The sequence below is a fragment of the Lonchura striata genome, chromosome 6, assembly GCF_046129695.1.
Source record: "Lonchura striata isolate bLonStr1 chromosome 6, bLonStr1.mat, whole genome shotgun sequence".
Classification (NCBI taxonomy): Eukaryota; Metazoa; Chordata; class Aves; order Passeriformes; family Estrildidae; genus Lonchura; species Lonchura striata.
The window spans coordinates 13,184,755-13,203,818 of record NC_134608.1 but is presented as its reverse complement, the minus strand read 5'-3'; positions in this window follow the sequence as shown (position 1 = coordinate 13,203,818).

Genomic DNA, 19,064 nt, shown 5'->3' with positions numbered 1-19,064 from the left:
TTGGTGTTTTTCAAGGCTTTTCACTCTCCAGACAAAGAAATAACGTATAGACACTTAGTAAAAGCTAAACCCAAAGAATTCTAGCCATTCTGGAACAGTCATCTTCAGTGATTTCTTTGAATACAAGTGTAAAAACTGCCAAAAACCACGATAAAAAGATGTTAGTATATTTTCATGGTCATTCTTTTGGAAATTTTGCACTTCTAAGGAGATCCCATGATGCAACAACTTTATAGCATGAGTTGGTCCCATGTTGATTTTCAGTCCACAAATTCAATGGGACTCCTTTGAGAAATTCTAGCAAACTTTTTTTTTTAAATCATGTTTCAAATAAATTGTTTCACTTATGCACTTGGTAGGCAAGCATAAATAGGTTGCAAAGTAAGCTGCCATTTAAAATATTTTTTAAAATATAGTTTTTAAAATATTTTTCTAGAAGGACTTTAGTCTTGAAATTTGAGGAGGACATCTAAAAAAATCACACTGAATATGCTGCAACAACAATTTAAAAAATTTATATATTTCAAAGCAATAAACATTCATTGTGAAAGGGTGATGAGAGCAGAAGCAAATATCTATGGATCAACAAGTGAGTTTCAGTCTGTATCCAGGGGCGTGTTTCTTTATATAGCACTTACCATGAGCTCCCAGGAAACCAGAGGGTGAACACTGAGCATATCACAGATGTAAGGATTTTCAGTTCTTACACTGTCGTGGTTCAAAGAAGATATAGATGCCTTTCAGTCAACAGCCAAAGGGAGCCACATGCCCTCTTTCCTGGAAACAGATAAGGTGCTGGGATGGTAGCAGCTTACTATGCAGAAGCAAATACAGAAAAGGATTAAAAAAAAACAACAACAAAAAAAAGACAAACAAAGACAGTTTAAAACAAGTGGCAACATCACTTTTAACTTCTTTTTTTTTTTTTTTTGTACTGACAGTTTTAAAAATCACTTAAAATCCACATAAAAGTGCATCATGTGGGATTCAAATAAACACAAGTGGCCTACTAATGCACTAACGTGTGTGTAATTATTTTAAAATCTGGTTGCACAACAATGAACTCTGCTTTTCATCTTAATCTCATGGAGGAGAAGAGATTTCTGTGGTCTTGGTAAAATGCAATCCACGCCAGGCTTGGACTAGTCTGGCCACCCAGGTTTGCCTTTTCATATATCTGATAGATGTGTTTTGACAAGTTATATTAAGTACAAAGCAGGCCACCAGAGCAGCATGTGGAGTTGATATAGACAGAGACAGAAAGGCAAATAACAGTATGAACACACTTTTGTAGGCAGTATTTGCCATAACCAAGTATCCCCTCATACATCATATTACCACACTTTATGAAGGAAAAAAAAAGTCAATGTAAGAAACAGGGATTAAATGCTTTCAAAAGGCAATATTTTATGCAGGATTTACAGTCTCTGCATCTCCCTTATCTGTGTCAGGTTTGTTTTATTTTTTATATTTTTTTAAGATCTGCATTTTTACCCTTGGTGTACCTTTCATTTTACACTGGTTCAGTTAAGGGGAATGTCAGAGTTTCTATTCCCACTCCATCCTTCACTTTCTATTAATACCAGTGTATGTTTCATTTAGTCACTCTGAAAAACGGTGCAGAAACTTCATAAGGGGAAAAAAAATGCTGGCACATGCACACCTGAATTGATTGCCCTTTTCTTTCACAGCCATCTTGAGTACATCACCGTCATCCTCCAGAGTGCTCCTAAACAAGTTTTGGCAAAGGCAAAAACAAACACTATTTTAGAACATCTTTGGATGCACTTCCAAAATGCAAAACTAATTAATCAGTAGTCTCTGAGAGACTCAGCTAAATGTGGCTGCTTCTCTGACACTGATCTCGGCTTTGATGTGAATATAGAAAGCATGTGAGCAAACCCCCTAAAAGAGGTAATGGGTGTCAATTATTTATTTGTTTGCAAGACGGGGGAGTAGAAGGTGAGCAGTAAGTACACAGCTAATCCTGCCTGGGCCCTCCTGACCGCGAGGCTGTTTCGCTCCCTGCCTCCTGACGCTGTGTCTGCCCAGGATGCTGTAGGATGCTTTCCTGGGCTGTCATGGTGCCAAGCTCCTTACAAAGCAGGATACACTTAAAGGATATGTATACTGTCAAGCCACATATAAAGACTGTTATTTTTAATTATTTATTAGCAACACTAGAGAGTTGCTAGCTCAACATATAGGCCCTTCCCCTTGCTTCGTTTAACTGTCATTGGTTTTCAAGTCAAGAGTGTGTGTTCTGAGCGTTAGCTAGTCATTAGCATCGTATTCTCCAGACACAATATAATCATCCTAATAATTGATTGTAGTGAAGGTAGTCACTTGTATCCCATACAATTCTCAGCCGTGAACTTTGTCCTCTGCAGTTTATTATGCACGGAGAAACAACTTGATGTTATAATCTATCTTCCTCACAAATTTACATCAAAGGGCAACAAGCTACATATTGCTCCTTCAAAACATACCACTTGTATGATGCTGTAAAAGCACCTGCTTTTTCTGAAAAGCATGTTATTAGCAAATGTGAAATTAAAATAAAATGCACTAAGTGAAAGCCTTCCTCATAGAGATTATGAATATATGGAGAAAGAAAGTACATGTATGATTTTTCTTTGGAAATAAAATTTATTAAAATAAAGTAGAGTGACTTTTGTGTCACCAAAAAGGGTACTATATTGATACTACACTGATTAAGAGAAACTGCCTGTAGAAGTAAGAGTAATCTGCAATATTTGTGTGATAAATACCTTGAGAAAAATGTCTGCTTTCCTTGTTGACTGGATCAATTTAAAATAATTTCATGTTCTTAAATAATGTATAAATTTTATTCTTTTTCTCTCCCCCTATACAGACCTGTCTAATGCAATATATAGACAGTGAAATTTGGAAGTTTTCAAGATGTCTATTTATAAAAGTTTTAAATCTGATTTGCCACACAAATTTTCTAAGCCTAATATAGTCCTCAAAAGGTGCAAATGAAAAGGGACAAAAAGAAGTCACTGAAATATTTATAAAGATGAGGAGAAAAAAAATCTGTGGTAAACAGTAGTTAATTGTAAACCCATTTTCATCCTCTCCTGCCTCCAGCTCAAAACCAATATGATAAATGACCTCTGGAAGATAAAATGGGAATTTTCCATATTTACTTGATAGATTAGATTCATATGCAGAACTTTTATTACAACAGTGATTAGGCACTTATTTATATACAATGAATAAGTATCTTAAAAATCTGGGAAGCTTGCTCATCTGTACCATGCAGATACATTTTTTTCACCATCTTTAAGTAAGGAAATGGATTGCAGGAGTGTTAGACTGGAAAGATCTCAAAAAAGAGAACTCTCTTCTTAGAAATTTACCCAGCCCGTATCACAAAAAGACCTAAATGCTACAAAAATCTTCAGAAACCAATCAGGTGACATGATGTGTACAAGAATGAAGAGGATTTAATAAGTCAGAGTTACCACTTCAGTATATTTCTGAAAACAGGATCTCAGTGTGATGGACACTGAAGTATGAAAGATGGGATAGTCCCAGTTTATCCAGCATAAACAATTTTCCTATAAAATAGGAGACAAATCAAGACAAATGATAATATTTTCTCTGACAGAATGGAAGGAAATTCGAAATCCTGATATCATCAAAAGTATCCATTTACTACGTGTCTCAAATTACATCCTTAACTGGTTACTCAAAGATCACTCCAGCTTTTGCACATGGGTAAACCCTTAATAAGTTTATAAGCTTTATAATTTCTGACCTAATCACCAGACACTCTTAACACAGAAAGCATTGCTTTCTCCTGAGGACCAAGCAGTAGCAGTTATTTTTTGAAGTTATCATTCAAAACAGATGCCTTTAAAACAAACCTATTAATAACTATTTAGAATCTATTTTTCCAATAGTAATGACTAGATTTTTTTTTTTTACTTTGTTCTTGAAGAAGGATAAATGTTTATATTAGTTGTTGCACACAATAAGGCTTTAAAAGAGAAGTAGAAAGGCTAGTAAACTCAATGAGTTGTAACATTCTTTTTTACTGTAGTTTTTGTGATTGAGGGTGCCTATGTCTTCCTATTAATAAAATATATACAAAAAATATCCTTAAATAAATCAGTATTTTGCAAATAAATTAGCACTGTGCCTACTATGGCGTTAATTTATAGTATGCATCTTAAAACATTAGGGTTAGTATTCTGTCTGCGGCATTCTAAGTTATTTTGCATTTTTCTCCTCAGTAAACTCTTGGAAATATGATCAACTGACATTGTGAAAGACCCTGGTCTCCATCTCTATTTCATTAGCTCTTACTCAGATAGATGGAATCTTTGACAGTTCTTTAGTCCTTGGTCATTGAAGACACCTGTAAGACAGTCACTTTTCTAGACCTGACAATATAACTTCTATTTCTTCTATACCCTTAGAATCTCCTCTCTCCTGTGGGAGTTTCGAATTAGAAAGTACATTTCTGAATTCCATTTCAAGGAGCTGTTTCAATTCTTTTTCAGTGAACAACTTGTCAGCTCTACCAATTCACCGACCCATATTTCTCATGCAAACCTAGAAAATGCATGCAGCACACTGCACAACCCCCTGTGTGACCATGGCTGGGCTTTGTTAACTGTTAAGTAGGTTATTATTTTCATCTGATGAATGATTAAGTGCTCTATAACAATGTAAAGAAATTTGCCCTGTGTGGTCTAGCTGCCAGCTGAATTCCATTGCTTCTACTTGAACTTGGTATGTGGAATATTTAGTAATCTTTAGCATAAAAATTTTTGCTCAGGCAGGAAATGTAAATATTTTCTTCTTCCTTACAAGAGGAAAAGGTCAGGTTTTACTAAATTGCCCTTATCACATTTCTCAATATTATAAATTTTATCAAAAGCTCAATTTTTTGTTTGAATAGGAATATTAATTTATCCACAATAAATATATTTAGTAAGTGACTGTCTAGCCTAATAATCCTCCTGCTTTTTACTTTTGTCACAGTGTATAGTGTTACACAGTGTGAACAGCAATAATGGTCATGTGTTCATAAGAGTAGATTCATTTTGGCAAGTCTTGTTAGTTGACAGGTATGTAATACAATTGCCTTGCGGCTTTGAGACCAGGTTTCAGATACAGCCTTCACTGAAGTGACTGAAAATCATTCACATCTCATAACTGTATCAAGTGACAAGTAACGTGAATTCAGTCAGTATGTGTGTGGGACCTGATGTACACTAGCCAGTCAAAAGTGCTTCCCTTTATTCAGTTCACTGCTATCTCTGACCATCAGAAGACACTTAAGGCAAGGGATTAAGGCCAGCTACACATAACTATCTTTCTAAATATATTCATATCCGTCCAACAAGACATTTATGTGCCCAGCAGCTGTTTCTGTAGCTTTTGTACTCAGTGTCCACTAAAGGAACTCAAGTTCCTCACATACATAAGGGCACTGTACTAATTGTCAACATTAACTGCCAAAAGCAGCAATTCTATCAAGTTGATGTTGAGTCAGACATGGACTTGTCCTGATTGGGTTACTTTTTAACGCTGCTGGACACCTCTCACTGTAATGTTTGCACTGCTCACCAAAGAGTGCCAAACATTGGCATCTCATTCATGCTTGTCATTGCCATGATATCACACATAAATCTCTAAGAGGAAACAAGATTTCACCTTATTATATCACATACAAGGAACATGTCAGTCATATGAACTCATGGTCAAAAAAGGAAAATGGAGTTTATATCCAACAGCCAGTGATCCTGCAAGCTTTAGGTAAGATATTTAATTCCTCTTTTCATCCTATCTTTATCCAGTACAAAATAAAATTATTAAGAACAAGAATATGTGTGCTAGACACTTTGAGATGTACAGCTGGTTTAAAATTTTTTTATCCATGGGCACAATGTTCTGCATGTGCAAGCATGTTTATTTTATTATAAGCATCTCAAAACACATTTTACTCCCCCAAATGTTTTTCTTTAAGGAAAGGGCACCATGCAGATGGAATGTCTTCCAGATCAGAAGAGAAACTCAGTGTGTTTTCACTTCATGGCATGGTGAGTAGCATGGATGAGGCATATTGCTCCTAGTTGTAACATGGTCACACCAACAGTGGTAGAGGATACTGAAATGCCTGGAGGGAGAGCTCTCATTACACCAGCAAAGAAGAAAGTCATAGGAAAGGAAGAAGGTGGAATTTGACTGTTCTCAGTAGTTTACACTCCTCTCCTTCACTATCTTACTTTAAAGCTTTCTTATTCAGAAAGTATATTCCTTTCTTTGATTCAGGTCTAACACTTGAGGTTTTCAAACCTTTTTGCGTCCTGCCACATCTGTTTCCTTTCTATTTATTACACATATTCTTTCTTCTTTCTTTTTCTTCTCCATCCAGTTTTCATATTTACAGACTGACTCCCTCAAGATGTTTTCTTCCCTTCCTCCACCCCACCTCTCAGTGAGCTCTCTGAATCCCAAGGAAACACTTCCTGCTCTGCCCCAGGGCTTTACACTTATCTCGTAGTATCTGTGTTCTCTGTGCTGTTTACAGCTCCTCCCAATTAATTATCATATGCTGATGTCAGTTACACACTGGAAGTAGCCACAACATTTGAGGGGGTCCTATATTTATTCCCCATTACCTCTCAGTCTGCCTACTCCACAGTCAGAATCACAATTCCAGTGCTTCTTTGACACGTTTCTCAATGAAAAAACTAAATAATCTGTAAAATATATCATCTAGTGTGATTACACTTTAAGATTACTGAATTGTTGGGGTTGGTATCATTGACATTACTGTTAGTAAATTGACTACAATATCCTTTGGACTGAATCAAGATAAACCAGACCTTTCTCAGAGAAATTTGCACAGAGAAACATGACTTCCAAGTAAAAATATGCTGTAGCACGGTCCCTTTCCATGCTGTGTCATTCAAGCCATACATTTGGGAAACCATAAGATGTCTATTCCTCATACTAAGCACATGAGAATTGTCTGTGTGTTCCTTGCTACCTGTAAAAACTCTTTTAAATTACTTCTAATAGTCCCATGTCCTTTTCTATTTCTCTAAAATCACTGTAGTGTTCATTACAGAAAAATCCTTTTCTTCCATATGTCAGTAATGTTAATGAATGCCTCAATGTAGTCTTGAACTTCACCAGCACAAGTCAGAGGAGCTCACTGAAACCCAGTGATATTATTTACAGCAGTTTAAGATTTGGGGGTCTGGGCCAGTGTAAAGATCTTGTTTAACTGAGCAAATTACTACGGAAACAAACACAGTAAATATGAATAACATTCAGAGCAATGTGAATAGAAGCACACTGTAATTTTTTATGCTGAATTATAACTGATTAAGCAGATAGAAAATATTAGATATTCATGTATCTCAGGTAACCTGCATAGAAGTTTAGGTCCAGATCAAAACTGCGAAAAACATGTATCTCTAATTTGTATTATTTATAGCATATAGAACTGAATTAATGCTGTTGTCTTCATCTGCCTTGAAGCTTCTTTATGAGGATTGTTCTGTGGAGCATCTTACCCATAAAAGATCCTTTACATACAAGTTTGAGAACATCATAAGTCAAAAAGTACATGGTAGGGCAATTAATTTGGCTAAATGTCTTGTATCTGCAAAATTTCAACATACATTCAAATGTTAGAACAAATATCCTGTGACTTGACATGACATCTGCATTATTAAACAAATATTTGAGAAAAGCCTTCAATTCTGATGGTGAGTGGAATCCAGGAAAATGTACAAAGAAAATGTAACTTGGGACATTTTCTTTGTTCTTTATCTTTTGCAGATTTCCCACCTTTGACATTATAAATCAATAACAGAATAATTGTACAGATCAAGCATAGATTTATACATGAAAATTTCCCAAAGATTTAATGTCCATTTTTTTACCAGTAGTACATTTCAATAACAGGCCACTTAAAAAAATGGCTACCACTTAAATCAAGAATCAATTAGAAACATTAATAAAAAAAGGCCTGTTAACTTCCATTAGACCCTAAATGAGCTTTTTAATGTCCATTAATCATGCAGTTGTTAATCATTGTTTTTATCAAGATTGTAAAAAACAGGGATTTTTAGTTCCTTTCAAATAAATTAAAAATCAGCTTTATTTTAAAACTACAAGCAAAACTTACCTACAATAAATGAGAAAGGGAAAGGAATTCATGTGTTCAGTCACTTGATCATGGTCTGAGGTAAACACTGGTGGAAAACAGAGTAAGCTAATTGTTAACCAGTGTAACATCTCCATCTATGATGAAAACTCAAACCATAAAGCTATTTAAAAAGCTCTGACTCAAGACTGGGCCTAAGGAATGTAGAAAATTACCCTACAGCTTTGTCAAACTATTTTTATTTTTCATAGGGGATAGGTAAAGCATTGGGAAGTATATGGTTCCTTCCTGATTGTGTCCTACTATTTCCTTCTAGAAATAATTACAGAATCAGAAGGTCACAGGATGGTTAGGGTTGGAAGGGACCCTAAAAATTATCAAAATCTTAATGGCTCAGTGAACATGTCAGAGACAACTTGCACTAGCTGTCAAACAGTGGTCACTGCCCACAGACCTCACAAGTGGGGAGAAGGCTGATAGATTTTTTGGCAGGTTGAGAAACCATCCCCAGTCATTCCTTTTCTGGGAATGATGTCACCTATTCTAATCCTATTTTCTTTTTATGTGTCATTATTTATGGTTGGCATTAGTTGCATTTAAAAAAAAAATAGAAAACTGTGATGGGTATAGCAGGCAAGGAATTAAATCCTTTTTAACATTTCCTGCATTCATTTTCTGTGTCGCTGATAGAAGATCTGTATCATCCACTGTGACACTGGCAGGCTGAGAAGTACGTAGGTGGGAATGAAAATACCCTGTGGGATTTTGGGGCTTGGGCAGGGCAAAGGGACATAGTATTTGTGTCTGTTAAAATTTTATGCAGAAAAGCATTCAGATTTCAGTTTAATGTCCAATCTTTTACAATACTCACCCAAGCCTGGCCTTTAAGTCTTCCCCAACCCCAATTAACACCAGCAGCAGTTCAGAACATAATACCTATATAGCTCAGATGTGAAAATTTCCACTTTAAAAAGCAGGGATGAACCTTCCCTCTGTGTGAAATGTTCATACACTCGTGAAAACATCAGGCATTTTCTTCTTGCTTGGCTTACAAATATTCTCCCTCTTATGCACAAAAGAATGGGTACATTGCACAACAGCATCAGAAGGAGCCTGGGGGCAGCAGTGCCATGCATTCAAGAATTACCTTGGGGCTCTTCAAGACAGGCCACTGGAGGCGGAGGTGACACAATGAATTCAGAGAAAGTGGAGGAGTGCTGGCTGAATAGATTCTTATGCATTCTCTGTATTTAGTAATACCCACATATTGGCATTGACATGAGTTTCAGAGGCAGAAGGGTTGAGGTGCAACATGGCATTCATAACGAAGACTGATAGAAGCAAAATAAGAGCAATACTAAATGGGACATCATTAAATATTATTATGAGATAAAGTTAAATATACTTTGTAAGAAAAAAAAGTTCTCCTAAGAACTGCATTTCAAAGACTGACATTTCATTGCTTGGCACGTTCCAGCAATGACTGAGAATTGAACAAAGATATTGCAGTCTAAGATCAGGGAGCAGAATATTACACTTCAATTTTTAATGCGTGAGTGAGTTTAGTGTGGGCTGAAGGTAGGAGCTGATAAAGCAAGGAGGTGCTATGCAACCTTCAGTCAAACACACTCTGTTTCATAACTGCCAGAGGCCTTTGCAGATGCTCCTGGTCGCTCTGGCAAAGAATATGGCTGTCTGCAGTTGTATGCAGGAAGGACCAGGTTACTACTCTGGGGTGCTTCCTCTATCCGGAACAGAGATCTCCACCTAAGAAATGAAAGCTTCTAACAGCAATAACCTGAGCCATCTAGACCATATTGTATTTTTTAGATTTTATGAGCTCATTAAAGACTTTCAGACTTTCAACCATAGTTAAGACTTGAGGGCAAAAGGGGAGGATGTGCTAAATATAGCAAAACAAAGAGAGATTCACTCTCCTAGAGGGAGTACGAAATCATGGAAATCCCTGCAAAGACTCCACATTCTCCATAGGGTATGGAACACTGTAGGCTTTGGAGCACACACATTGGTAGAAGTATGGGTACACAAGTGCTAAGCCATTCACTGACTTACTCCAAACCTAGGCCTGATTTTATACACACACTAGAGCTACCCACTGCCTACATTTATTCAAATGAGGCTGATTTGAACTACAGAGATTTCCTTAAGTTTCCTCCAATTTTTTACTAATTGAAACTCAATTGCCACCTAACATACCTGAAGTCCATTCTGATCAACTCCCTCCTTCCTTTCTGGCCCTTTCCTGTTAGGCCCTACAGTTATGTTTCCCAGGCAGCTGGTCTTCTAGCCATCCTAGTTCACACTGAGTTTTGAACAGCAGCTGTATCTCAAGGTGGAAAGTGTATCTATGAATATGATATTTTCAAAATATTGTTCAGGGCTTTGCTTGAACAATGGTTGTGTGAAGATAATAGTTGTCTTTCCTTAAGGTATGTTGTGCTTTAGTATTTGTAGGGCCTTCTTAACCTATTCCATTCCATCCAACTGTTTCACACTTCAGTAGCCTAATGAATGGAAAAAACGCATATCACCGCTTCTTTTTGATACTTCTTGTTGGTGTTATTTACCACACCTTGGTACATTGGGAGGTTTTGTTATGATTGCTTGGCTTCTGCAAGCTGGGTGTTGCCAAGCATGTTCAACATTCCCTGTCCTGAGTTATAGAGATTTAAATGCTAATTTAAAACAGAGGTTTCCTGGCACCCGGGCAATCCCTTACCAGCAAGGTGCTAGGATCTCCCTTCCCTTTGTATCTGTCTTTCAATAGTCTAATTAGAAGATTTAGGCTACTGTCCAGTAGTGGGATGACTTATCTAGTGTTCTACTGAGGACGAGTGTTCAGTGGTTTGCTACTATTCATTAATATTCAGGATTTCCCATCCTATCTCACAGAAACATCACCAGTTTGGAATAGGAAACTGTTCAGTCTAATTCAGTAGCAGTTTTCTGTGCTCCTTTCTTCACAGTGGTTCACTCCACTCTTACCCTGCTCTCAGCTTCAGCTATTTGTACTTGTGCAAAGAGTGGACAGGGGCAAAATGCAGTTTGGGATGGTATGAATTCATATGAACTTTCTGCTGAGGTAAGCAAATGTTGCAAGCAAAGGGTCAAAAGTAAATAAAGCCTTACTTCTTTCTTGGGAAAGACCCTGGGAAACTAAAACCAGGGGACCCATACAGAGAGAACTATTGGTCCTGGGAAAAGCTGGTATTGAGTTTTTCACCTCTGTCTTCAGACATCTTTTGAAAGCAATATCTGAAAATGAGGTAGTTCATTCAAAATGTCAGAAAATCATAGTTATGGTGTTATGGAAACAAAATGGGTCTCTTTATTGCAAACCTCCGCTCTTGATACAAAAGTGCCAAGAATTAACTACTCATATAGGTCCAATTTAAATGTTTTCTTTTTACACTTGCATTTTATTTCGTACCTTACATAGTTCAGTCTTCTACAATTTATCTGAAATGCATCTTTGAGTTTCCCTGTAAATTATTGCCTTTCAATGTGAGGTATTTGCACTGCCTGCAGCATGCATCCAGCTTTGGTGAAATTGCTTTTGGAGTTATCCTTATTGTCCAAATAGGCAACTGTACCCAAAAGCAGCATGCTTAACTTTTCCCAGGTTTCTGCTGGTTTCCCTGGTTTTATGTTGCCAAAGGTAGTGAAATAGTGCAGCCCAGCTGGCTGGTTTTGGTGATGAAGGTCTTGTGTTCAGAAACAATCAACTTTTTAGTTTCCTGAGGAACAGCAGTTCCCAGAAATTTACCTGCCATGGAAGCTGTTTTTTCAGTAAAGAAGGAATTTTTTAAAAATAAAATAATGCATAGATCTTCATTCCATATTTTATCAAATCCAAGTAACAATTTATTATTTCAAACAAAATATTAAAAATACGTGTTTTTCCCTGTGCCTTCTCTCTTCTGACTGTCTTATTGAGGGAAAAAAAAAAGACAAAAATAGTATCCAAAAATGAAGACTTAATTGAAAAGTCACTTTATGAAAGAATCTTTATCTACTTGCAAAAGACTGTTTTTGATCTGCAAAGGGAACTATGGTGACCACTTATTTTTAACCTGTGAAATAAAAGACAACTTTTTTATCTCCAGTTCCAGCACTGTACTGTACCCAAACTGTTTATTCCACTAATATATTCAGCAATTCACCATGAGTTATGGCTAAGGGGCTTTTTTCTTTCTCACTTATCAATTATTTCCTATTTTCCTGCCAAAATAAAAAAAGCCAAATGCATTCTAAAACAAAATGTCAGATGCTCTTGCTCAGAGACCAACCTTTGACAAGCAATGTGTTTGTTCTGTATTTTTTGTGAGACAAAATCAGAGAGAAGTGGTTACTTGACTAGGGCTAGTGTAAGTGTCTGGTGAAGTCAGCAGTGTTCTGGCACACTTACCCTTATCTGAGCCCCTTATGCTCTTCAAAATAAAAATACATATAGTATTTAATATTTAACCAAGCTTCAAAAGCAAGAATTGACTTTCTGTGCTCAAGGTACATTGAAATGATGAGAAAAACACCTCCAGGCACCTTCCTCACCTTTCATACCTGCCCCTCTACTGAATGGACAGTGTCTACAGTACACTTGCGTGCTTTGAATGGCAGAAGTACAATGTCTTTTAAAGTTATAATCAGGCTAGATCTCACTAATCTGGGTTATAGCTCAACTGTGAAGGCTCTTTTGAGTAAAATAATTTCTTTATTAATGAGATTCAGCCCAATCTCGCTGATAAAAATTACTTTAAAAGATGTCCCCTTGCTGCTATTCAAATGAATGGGAGAAAACGGTGGGTGTTTTAAGAGCTGTCTTCCTGTCATATCAGGATGGATCTCATTAGTGAAGGGAATGATTTTACCAGGAAAAAGCTTCTACAATGAGAAAACATAGCCTACCACAGATGAGCAAAATTCAAGTCTAAGAAAAAAAAAAGTTAAAAATCATCTCACTGCTGGCACTCAGTAACAGGAGAAAGGACAGTTCTCTCTCTTTCTCTCTCAAAAAAAAACCCCAAAAAAACCAGAAAGTATTTTTTTCAGTTGAACTGGACAGGATCTCATTAGTATAGGAACTATTTTACTTAAAAGAACTAGCAGAATTATTCTACTGTTCAACCTAGATTAATCAAATCTAACATGATTGTTGGGGAAAGGAAGAAACTGACTTAAGAAATAGAAATGGAGGGATTATAATCGACATATATTTTTAAATAAGCTGTCATATATTTGCTCAGGTAAACTTTTAAACCAGTGCTTGGAATGTCAGATAGATGTAACCAAACACAAGTGACTGACAAAAAAGGCAAATACAAACAATGTTACTCCATACAGAATTTACTGATTATCCTTCTCTTTGGATGATTACCAGGAAAGGCTACAGGAGCCATATAATTTTAGCCATTCTTGAGTCTCTTTGCTATCAAAAGAAAGACAGTTTCAGCAGTCCTGCACTGCAATCGGTGTAGTAGTCTGTGCTTTTTCCTTCTCACCCTTTTTTGGATTATAGATTCAGCTAAAATCTTGCAATAGGGTCTCTCAATTAGCATTGCTCTGAATGTAAAAGCCAGTGTTAACAAAGAAAGATCCTATGGTGAAGGAGTGAACATGGTTATCTTCATCTCTAAAGCATTTCCAGAAAAGAAAGGCTGAGAGGGTGTATGTGCACTTCAGAGTCCTATCTGGACAGGAGCAAGAGTTTGGAGAAAATATCACACCCAGCTCAGAAAATTACCCAAGCCTGTAAATACCTATTTCAACAGAAACTAAGCATGAGAGACTGTGTATCTTTCACAGACTGTGACGGGCATTGCAGCATTAGATAGACAACAGTGACTGCAAAATCATAGATAGACTTGTACAGTGCCTCTTGTTTCCTACTACAGGGCTTTGCTAATATTTTGATGCCTTTATTCTTCTCTCATAGCACTCCTCCATGAAGCAATATAGCCAGCTGCAGATACTTATCCAAGCTGCAAACACAAACCTAGACAGGAATCAGCTTTTGATTTAAATAGCCCTAAATTAATTTGACTCACTGTAAGATTACACACACCTGTGCCCATGGATGCTTTTTGTTGTGTTCTGGCCCTGGAACTTTTGCAGAGATTTCTCAATGATTCAGTGAAGCAGCAGCTCCAGAGTTATGGAAAATCAGCATGTAAGTCTGTGTTCACCAGAACCCAACTTGTAAGATGTTTTAAGATTAACCTTCTCATTATCACCACATAGCAAATATTAATGTAATAAACACTCATGTTTTTTTTCAGTGTGCTAAAAAAAAATTCTGATCAGCAGATTACTGAACATACTTGGAATTTAGTACAAGCTAATTACAAAGAAAAAAAGAAAGTGGAAAAAATAGGTTTTGTGTGAGGCATGTTTTTAATTTTTTTTTTCCATTCCAAGACTGTTAGATTCTTTGACATATCTACAGCCTGGAATCTCAGTACATCTTAATATATACACTGCTCATAGATTTACAGTTGCAAATTAACTCACTAACATACTTTATGATAGTTAAATTTATTTTTATCTCTTTCACATAAACACACACATTCAAGCACACAAAAACACACCAGCTCATACGTATGTGAAAATCTATAATGGTATTTTATTTTAACCCACCCCGAGGTGGGCTGGACTTCTATCATTCACATTTTTATATATTCTGAACATGTTAAAACAAATCTGTTCATGTCAAAAAAGTGAATGCCATGGACTTTATCTTTCCAGATGAGAAAGCTTCTCTGAGGTCTGATTGCAGCTATCTGAAATGAAAACACTGTAGGTGTATCCCACATTAAATGTTCAGCTTGAAGCTAGCAGTTAAGCATGTCACATTATTACATGCATAATAATATGATGAGCTGAAATGACAGAATGCCAGCTTCCCAACAAAAATTAAAGCAACAAACACTGATTTCTTCCAAGGATACCAACTATACCTTTGTACAGTGGCTTTGGGAAATGAAAGCATGCTACACAGGCAGACAGACATACCAATTTGAATATATGAGAGCCCAGCTGGCTGGGAAATAGACCTGCTTCTCTGCTGTTCTCAAGTGCTACTGGGCCGAGCAAACTATCTGAAATACCACATCATGGTTAAGGAACACATCGACTCTTAAGTGGTGCAGCAGGTATAAAGTGTAAGTAAGAATGGCAGAGTCTGTTTAAAATTATTCATTTCTGCTCCTTTCACTAAAATAAAATTTAATGTATTCTTGACTAGGTCTTGATAACTTGCTAAAGAACCAGGTATGTTTGATGCATTAAAAGATGACCTTTTGGGCAATCTTAGCACCAGCTCCATCTTTGGAATTTTGGATCTGTTCAGCACTCACATGTACAACCTCACAGGGTTTATCGACTTTTAAAAATACGCAATTTAATTAGGTTAATATTTTATTTATGTTACAACCTCCCCCTAGTCATGTCTAACAGAGGTTCTGCTTACAATCTTGCCAAATACCAAAGAACAAATCAACAGAATCTAAATATAGTTTTAAAAAAGATGTTATTTGTATAAAATTTGCATTTGAAAGTCTAAATTTGCATTTTGCTCTAACCCCCCAAATATCAGCTTATTAAAAATAAAAGTTTCCAAGAGATCTTTTGGAAGCAAAACTTTTCTTTTATTTTTAGAATGAATTAAACACTTTTGCTGGTGCATATTTTATATAATTTTGCTGCAATACATCCTAATTTTAGTTATTGTAGAACTACAAATTTTTTTCGTCTTGAAGTAGAAATGGGACATTGTTTGTAAACAAGCAATCCCACAAAATAAATACATTCTTATTAAAAGCTTAAAACATCCAAATCTCATAAAAAAGATTAGTCACCAGAGGTCTTTCTACATCAGACACACAAGTGTTAATTGGAGCAAAAAATCACCCCAAAAATCTGCATAAATCTATTCTAGTACATAATTGTAGTACTTAGTGCTGATTCTCAAGACTGAATCTCAGGTGTTCCACTCCTGGTACAGGAGCTCCTATCACACTGGTACAGGATTTTATCCTGTGGCTGCTGGATGCAATACTTTCAGGAAAGGATTTGCTTTCCAGAAGAAGATAGAGAATTTTCCAGGGTCATTGAAATCTGAGTAAAAGGAGGTAGTAAAATGGTTTTTGCATTCCTGAGAAACTAACACACATTGGCCTCTTCCAAGTTCTCTATGTATCCATCACTTGTGCAATTAGTAAGGTAGATATTGTTATAAAATAATGTATTATATGATAGTTTTGGCACTTTATTGGTCAAATATAAATGAGACAATAATATTTTCTTTTATTTACAGCAAACAAAGACATTTGATGTCTTGTGTTTTTGCAACAATAAAATACACAATATCCAAAATTCAACAAGACCAAGTAGACAGCCCACATGCTTCTTTATTGCTCTGAGAACAGAGCTCTTTGATATGTCAAACTTCTTTGCTCTCTGTTGTGGGCCCCTAGGTGACCAGAATCCCATTTTCATCTCACACATCCCTGATTTAAAGCACTGGAAAGCTGTTATGTCTGGTTTCTGGCAAACTATGGGGAAACACAAGTTCCAACCTCAAGTATTTCCTTGGAAAACATGATGCCAAAGAGCAGTCTCTGTCAGCAGAAGCACTGCAGCATTCACTATGTTATTCACTGGCACAGAAGTGTTGTCATGTAGCAGAATCCTGCACTATTCAGAAAGTTATGTGCTAGAGTGCTCACCCTGGCTGTATTTATATCCATGTTAGGTTGTTCATAGAGGTTGCCCCATAAGAGTACCCCAGCCTGGGCACTGTTTGTACACCCTCTGCACAGCCAAGCCACTACAGAGGTGAGCACAGTGCAAAGTGACACCCTGAGGCAGGGTTTACCAGCATAATACCAGATTTTTAGTCCTGGCAATGTTCCTTTACCACTCCTCCTTGTGACGCTGCTGTCTCCAGCTCTTCCTCCTTTTCTGTTCAAAGGACAATCATGGACAGTCACAATCTCCATGGAAGCTTCTCTGACAAGTACTTTCTGGAACATTTAATGCCCTAGAAGACTTGCTTTTCTTCTCCAAGGGGATGAGTTGTTGCGAACACTTTGGTTGTCTCCAGCCCTGCCAGACAGGATATGTCAGAGCACATTTTGTCCACAATACACTTGCAAGCAACACAGACACCAGTGCAAAACTTCCAGCATTCTGTCCTGCCCTCCTGTACACTAAGGGGATACTCCGTAGGGACTGTCAAGGGAAAAAAGGTTTAACTGTTTAGTAAGCTGATTTCAGATCTGCTGCCAGAGATACTATAATGAGAGAAATGGGTATGGCTGCTTTATCCTCTCTGGCTAATTTTTTAAATTTGTGGATTCTCAGATGGGTTGCTAAGTTCTGCTCTGTTTTTCAACTTCTAGGACTTCTCTAGATGCAGCATCAAGCCTCATTTGTAATGTAATCACAGCAAGGGTAACTGTAGTCAAGTTCACACATAACAGAAATGCTTGCACCTGTTCTAAATGCAAGTGAAAAAAAAATAGCTTGGTTGACAAGAAGCTACACATGACCCAGCAATATGTGTCTGTAACCCAGAAATCCAACTGTATCCTGGTCTGCATCCCAAGCAGTGTGGCAAGCAGGACAAGGGAAGAGATTCTGTCCTTCTACTTTGCTCTGATGAGACCACACCTGCAGTTCTGTGTCTTCAACATAAGAAGGACCTGTGGACCTGTGGAGCAAGTCCAGAGATCAGACAAATCCAGAGATTAGAGGGATGGAGCACCTCTCCTGTAAGGAAAAGTCTGAGAAAATTTGGATTGTTCATCCTGGAGAAGAGTAGGCTCTGGGAAAATCTTATACCACTTTCCAGGTTACAAGAGCTGGACATGGACTTTTCATGAGAGTGTGTCATGATAGGACAAGGGGGGATGGCTTCAACTGAAAGAGAGTAGGTCCAGACTAGGTGTAAGGAAAAAATTCTTTACCATAAAGATGATGAGGCAATGGGACAGGTTTTTCAGAAAAGTTGTGAATGACCCATCCCTAGGAGTGTTCAAGGAATTTGGATGGGGCTTTGAGCAAGCTGGTCTAGTGGAAGCCATTGGAATGAGATGATCTTTAAGGTCTCTTTCAAACAAAACCATTCCATGATTCTATTAACCTGACTGGGGCTGCTGTGCAAATCAACAATTCCTGCCTGTGCTCAAGCAAGGCTTTCAAATCAGGACTACTTCTTCTCATTTAGTCCTTTATGTACCTTAAGATAGAATTTATTCTTTGTCTTTATGCATCAGGCTCAGTCTGAAAATTCTTCCTAGACTGTTCTACCTGTCTTCTTGAACTTCTGCAGGTGTTTTGCAAACCATGCTGATCTGTGGGACTAAAGTGAGGGAAAATTCAATCTCTTCTGTCCTTCTGTCTATGTAAATAAGCCATGATACATGCACGTTACTTTCCTTCTCCTATACCTACTAATTTGCAATGTCTGGATCTTCCATTAAATGTCTTATGATTTCCATATGTTTAATATTGTGCACAAATAAGTTTAGTACTTACAAATTAAACTGTCACATGGAAAAGATGAAATTGTGAAAGCAAAGGAAAAAAAACTCAGAGCTATAAATTGTGATACTGTCTGGTCTCAAAGACAGTGCTAAAAAGGTGACTTATTTTTCCCTTCATCAGGATATGAGAAACATTTCTTCCAATTAAGTGTGCAGCATATGTAGCAATCCAAATCATGGAGGTGACCAGGTGATTCCTGCCCTCACTCACTCCAACATAAATCTGGTTTTGTGTCCTGGAAGGGCCTGCTGTGAATTTGTGCTAGAAAAAAACCTAAGAATAGTGTTTGAACCACTGCCATAGGAAGAAGCAAAGAACCAAACAGAACATTATGAAAATG